Source organism: Etheostoma spectabile, chromosome 20 (genome assembly GCF_008692095.1).
Source record: "Etheostoma spectabile isolate EspeVRDwgs_2016 chromosome 20, UIUC_Espe_1.0, whole genome shotgun sequence".
In the NCBI taxonomy this organism is placed as follows: Eukaryota; Metazoa; Chordata; class Actinopteri; order Perciformes; family Percidae; genus Etheostoma; species Etheostoma spectabile.
Window position 1 is genome coordinate 22558385 of NC_045752.1, and position 5615 is coordinate 22563999.

At 40.2% G+C, this 5615-nt stretch overlaps 1 long non-coding RNA gene across 1 annotated transcript in view; it reads right to left on the minus strand.

Annotated features, from left to right (window-relative positions):
* Positions 1–5307, minus strand: part of LOC116669641 (uncharacterized) — a 12402-nt gene extending 7095 nt beyond the window's left edge. Inside the window, exon 1 of the long non-coding RNA XR_004326827.1 lies at positions 5297–5307. This is a non-coding gene — a long non-coding RNA (uncharacterized LOC116669641). The remainder of the gene's footprint in view (positions 1–5296) is intronic.
* Between the last annotated feature and the right edge of the window lie 308 nt (positions 5308–5615).

The window sequence follows — 5615 nt, forward strand, 5'->3', positions numbered from 1 at the left end:
GATGAGCTGCAGCTGGAACCCTGACTCCCGCACACCAGGCGACACTCCTGCAATTAAGGACAGAGAGAGGGGAGGGGGGGGGGCAGAGACAAAGCGCTACCAGCAGCAGACCTAACAATAAGTTCAAGTTCAATAAGTAAACCCCATAAGCAAACGACACATATATGGATGATTTTAAATGTTTTCATTGTGATCTTATTTTTCAACCTGGACCCTGTTTTGTCATGGATTTGTATTTAAGTAAATAATGTAAACAGTAATCTTCAAAATAGGTACAAACAGCGAGGATGTTGTAACCAGCTGCAGTGTAGTCTTGTAGGGCAAATGCACTTCCACTAAAAGTGTTGTTTTTTGCCACTGACAGGCACAGATTGTTACTACATTATGGAAAGATGGAGAAGTTGTTGTTATCTTGCCATACCTTTGTGTGTGACTTATTGATGTCAGGTCAACACAGTGACTTTAGCTAATAGCATTAGCTTAGCGGGGTGAAGTTAGTTTAATGTGCTTAAAATTTCTCCCAGTGTTAGGGTATATTGGAGAGCGAATTAAGACAGACGTTTTACGGTTTTGAAAAATCAAAATCACTAAAAATGACAATGGCATGGGGGAATAACTGGAATTGTTGTGTCTTTGTAAATTATAGTGTGTGGTCTAGACCTACTCTGTCTGTAAAGTGTCTTGAGATATCTTGTTATAAATAACATTTAATTGAATTGAACGTTCTTTAGTCTCACATTGCCAGACCTTCCTCCACAGCACTGCGGAGGAGGGTCTGGCTAGTCCACACAGCATTCTGGGATGGGAGAAAAACGTGCTCTGGTTTATTGGCTTTTCTTTAAACCAATCACAATCGTCACAGACTTATTTTGGTGGAACATGTGTACGTTCAAAAGTAGTTTTAGTCGTGCAACAGAAAACTCCGATTGGACAGATAGTCTAGCTAGCTGTCTGGATTTACCCTGCAGAGACCTGAGGACCAGGTAACCATAGTCCTCATGAATCCACCAGAGTTAAAAAATCCAACACAAATAAAGCGGAAGGTAACGGACATCGAGCTGAAAAGAGTGAAATCCAGCAGAATTTCTGACGGCACCTGACCCAAAGGCTCGTTGCTACCTTAGAGAAACGTCCCGCAGAAAGGAAATCAGAAAGTAAAGAGCAAAAGCAGGCAGAAGGCAGGATCTCTGCAGACACAGACTCTACGTCATACACTTCTACTGGGTCATAAATGATGATTAAGGATTACTACAGTATTAGTCTATACATTGTTTTTAAGAAAGAATTATACCTGTAAGTTGAAACAAGTTAGATTTGACATTGCAGTGATGTCACCAAATCAATGTTAGCACTGACATCTTAAAGTTTCTTACTTTACTGTAGTACTGAAATTACTACAAATTCTACCTACAATATGATAGGGCTGATAGATATGTATTATGTATGTGTAATGGAAAGAAAATAGTAGGTCAACACAAACACGGACTAAAAAGGAATAAAAACTGGAGCTAAATGGAAAGGCGACGTAATTTTATGTAGTTTACTGACGTACAACCACATTGTGCATTTTAAAGTCAATTCATGCCAGTTTGGGGTTAATTTTGAATCATCTCCTTAATTTTCTCCATCTGTTGAAAGCCTAACCGAGCGTGACGAGGTTTCGCCCGTTCACTTTTACGTACCCTTTAAGCTTTTAGTTTTTCTTCGTGCCCAGTTTCAGCCATAACTACAGCACACATGACCCTGGCAGAGGCATTAATAAAAACAATGTAAAAAATAGCGTTAGTCTCATTTGCTGTTACAGGTCATTTATGATCATCAGTAGGAAAATTAAACAGTTTCAGAATCATTTAAAGGTACAGAGCCCCAGAGGTGACATGGACGGAAGAAAAAACAAACAAATAACAAATAAAAAATAAATGTACTGGGGACAAACACTAAACTCGAGATCTTACAGAGCCCCAGAGGTGACAAGAAGAAAAAAAATTGAAAGAAAGAAAAAAACAAAACAAAAAACTACTTGTGGCCTACTGGGGACCAACTCGAGATCTCGACTTTCAAACTCTAGCTCTCAAGTTTAGTGTTTGTCCCCAGCAGGCTATATGTTTTTTTTTTTTTTTTAATATATTTTGTCCCCTCTGGGACTCTGTATAAAAAGTTACATATACACTTTAAACTAATCAAAGATAGTTCATGAAGCTGCAGTTCCAAAAACCATTAAGTCTTCTCCTCAGTGTGGTTTTAAAGATAGAAGCGCAGGGATGATTAAAAAGCAGACCGCAGTGTTTCCGTAAAGATAAAAATGTACAAATGGACACTTTTTGCCATGACACTGATAGAAAATCAAATGCAGAGAAGTGGGACTGTCTGCTTTGCACATTGTAACACACGATGAGTCAGGAAACTGCAGAAGAATAAGTCAAAGCAAGTCCAGCACTAACCAAGCAATTTGTCACAGATGACTGAGTAGATGGGTTAAACTTAATTAATATTTTAATGGGAAATTTACCTTTTGTGTGCTGGACTTTTAAGATGGATGAGTTGTGCAACCTGGCAGTGCGCTGGGGTTGAAGTCTGAACTGGGAAAACATTTGTTCTTCGGGCTTCCTCCTACTAGTAGGGAGGAAAGTAATGATAGCATCTTTGCTGATGATCACTAGAACTGTTTGTCCTTGGTTCATTATGAACACTAATGATAATTCACATGATTAAATCAATCAGTTTTATATGTCACATGAAATCCAACGAGGTATAATTCCAGTGAAATGTAATCCCATTAGCTCCTTCAATATGCGCATGATTCATCATAAATCAGAATGTGGCCGCCAGATCGGCACACAGGGAAAGAAATCACACTAATTTGCAAATGTGTAACCTCTGAAAGCTCTCAGTTCATTTTAGATTTCCAAGGGACGCATCAACGGTGCAGACCAAAATGTCTCTGGACGCAATTGGATGGACCTACAACTAATCGGAGCAAGAAAATATGACCTACAACTAATCAGAGCAACGGAAAGTTGGACATAACGGTAAGTGACACATCAATGGCGATTCACCCCTATGGCCACTCCTGAAAGCTCATTGGCCACCTCAGGTCTAGCTGGTCAAGTCCGTCAACACAAGAAACAAGAGAAATGCTCAATGTCAGCTGATCAATTGATTTAGGGCCAGTTTTACATTTTTAACTAACACAGTAATGGTCGTACTGAGGCTGTGAGAGCTGATTTCTGCTCAGCAGGTCAGGTGACCCATGAGATGAGCACGCTGCACCTGCTGCTGGTCCATGAAACAGGACGGTCCCAGTTCCAACAGCGATAACACAACAACTGTAGACAACTCCCAGCTGGACTGACAAGCACACGCCACTCTTTGGAACAACGATGAAACTGCTGGAAACTGTTGATTGAGGTATGGTAATTTAATGTTTAGTTATATCGTAGTTCCCTCTGAATGTGTAGGAAAACTTTAGCTAGCACTAAGTAGCAGCTACAAGTCAAACTACACTGCACTAGCTAGCTAGCTTAGCAGCCTGCAAACCAAGTTAAGCATTTTGTTTTTTTAACTATTTGCATACCTGTCAGGACTGAGGGTGTTTTTTGGAGCTAATGTTATATTTTTGGCCAACCAGTGTGTGAAATATAGTGTGACAGTCTAGATTTAAGTAGCTATAACACAAGCCGGGACTTATTTATTTGCTCTGTGATTTGAGAGCTGTCGAAAGACTTTTTTCTCGGGGAGATAAAGGACTTTTTGTTTGTATCAAGTAGCTCATCTTCACAGTTGACATACTTTTAGACGTTTAAATAGGCAGTGGCGGAGCAAACTACAGTCAAAGGCCACAAATGCCTGAGATGCAATATGTGTTATTAAAAGTGAGTGGTAAGAGTGGTAGTTGTGTAAAAATAAAATAAAAATAAACCTTTGTAGATCCTACAAATAGACATAATTAGGCAAGTTGTTGACACCTTACTTTATGACATTTTAATGGAGTCAAAGGTGTCATTTAGGGCCCCCCCCCCACAAACACCTGTATTTTGCACACTGATTCCAAACAAACTTTACAATGGTCCTGCTTGATGTTTGTAGTTATAGCTATTACTTCAAAGGGAATGGACTGACTGACTGACTGATTGAGTGACTAAATACATTTCCCCCAGGGTTAGGTTTAAGATAATAGTTATGAAGAGAGGAAAAGATATTCTGAGCTTCTTCTTCTTCAAAAAAGAAAAGAGCCAGCCATGGCTTCCACCAGCAGCCGTGAAAAGGCTCAGTCAAGTCAGCGGCCTAGGTACAGCGGTAGTGATCCTGAGTATTCAGTTAAGCTGTTCTAACTTATTCTTTAGGATGAGTTAAGAGCAGCTGAATTTTGCTACTCTAACTCGTGAAGAAACGAGGACCTTAATCCACTACAAGGAAATAGCTCTTAGAAAATTTGTACCCTATCCTGAACATGTTAAAATAATCAGTGATACTTGGAAATCATGGGTGAGAGAGGTGATGTGACATGCAGCAAAGGACCGGAATTCAAACCCTGGTCGGCTGTACATATACGCATTAAACTTTGCTTTGCCATGGCCACCCCACATTAGCGTTGTGTCCCATCTTGGCCACCCCAGTAAAAATGTCCTGGAAACGCCACTGGACACGTGCAAGTTGAGCGGTGCTGGGTCCATTTGTTAAGCATGAAAAAAATGGCAGACTGGTCACAAACTTCCTGAAATTACAGGAAAATGGTACACTAAAATGTTTTTCATGTGAAAACGAGAAATAGGTGATGCAGTAACAGAACCATGATTCATAATTGATCAGCACTGTCTAGTTTGATAGTTTGATCGGGGTTTGGTGAGCCTGGTGCGTTATGCTGGATGGACCTTCAAGGTGATGACGTTTTAAACCCGCCCCTTATTAGATAAATGGTTGTCATTGGTCAGACCAGAGTAGTTTGGCTGGAAATCTGTCTGAGCGGGAGAGGGTTCAGTCATATCTGCCAGAGCAAATGTTACCATGGTTCCCAAATTCCCAAAAAACTAAATATACACTGTAGATTTCTGAGCAAATGGCTTAATTTACAGTTGCCACCATCAGCAGCAGATGGATGTACATGCTGGCTCTGACTTACCAAACGTATGTGATGAACCATACATGGATATAAATGTAGTTTTAAGGAACAGCGTTGTTCTATTACTTAGCCCATACATTCCCCAGAATCTCGCTTCCAAGGTCTCCGACTTTGTGAAAGTAAAACAAAGCGACAGAGAAGGCATCCTGCGTGTTGGTAGTGCAGTGGAGAGCAAACTGATTTCACCCAAACAAATGACAGTTACAAAGTACCTAATAAAACATGGAGGATATGTGAAGCTGTGACAGCTGTAGCAAGTCATTTATTTACCCAATTCAGGTCAGTATACAATGCACTTTAGATGCATGTTGGAGCCTTGCTGAAATCAGTCGCATATCGCTTTTTTTGACAGATTGTTCTGTCAAAAAAAAAGCAGATTTGCCTTTATTCTGAGTCATGGCAACTCTAGTAGCGAGTGTGTTGGAACAAATTGAAGACGGACTAACAGCAGCAAGCCATTTGTCATGGATGACTGAGTAAACAGGGTAGTCTTAAT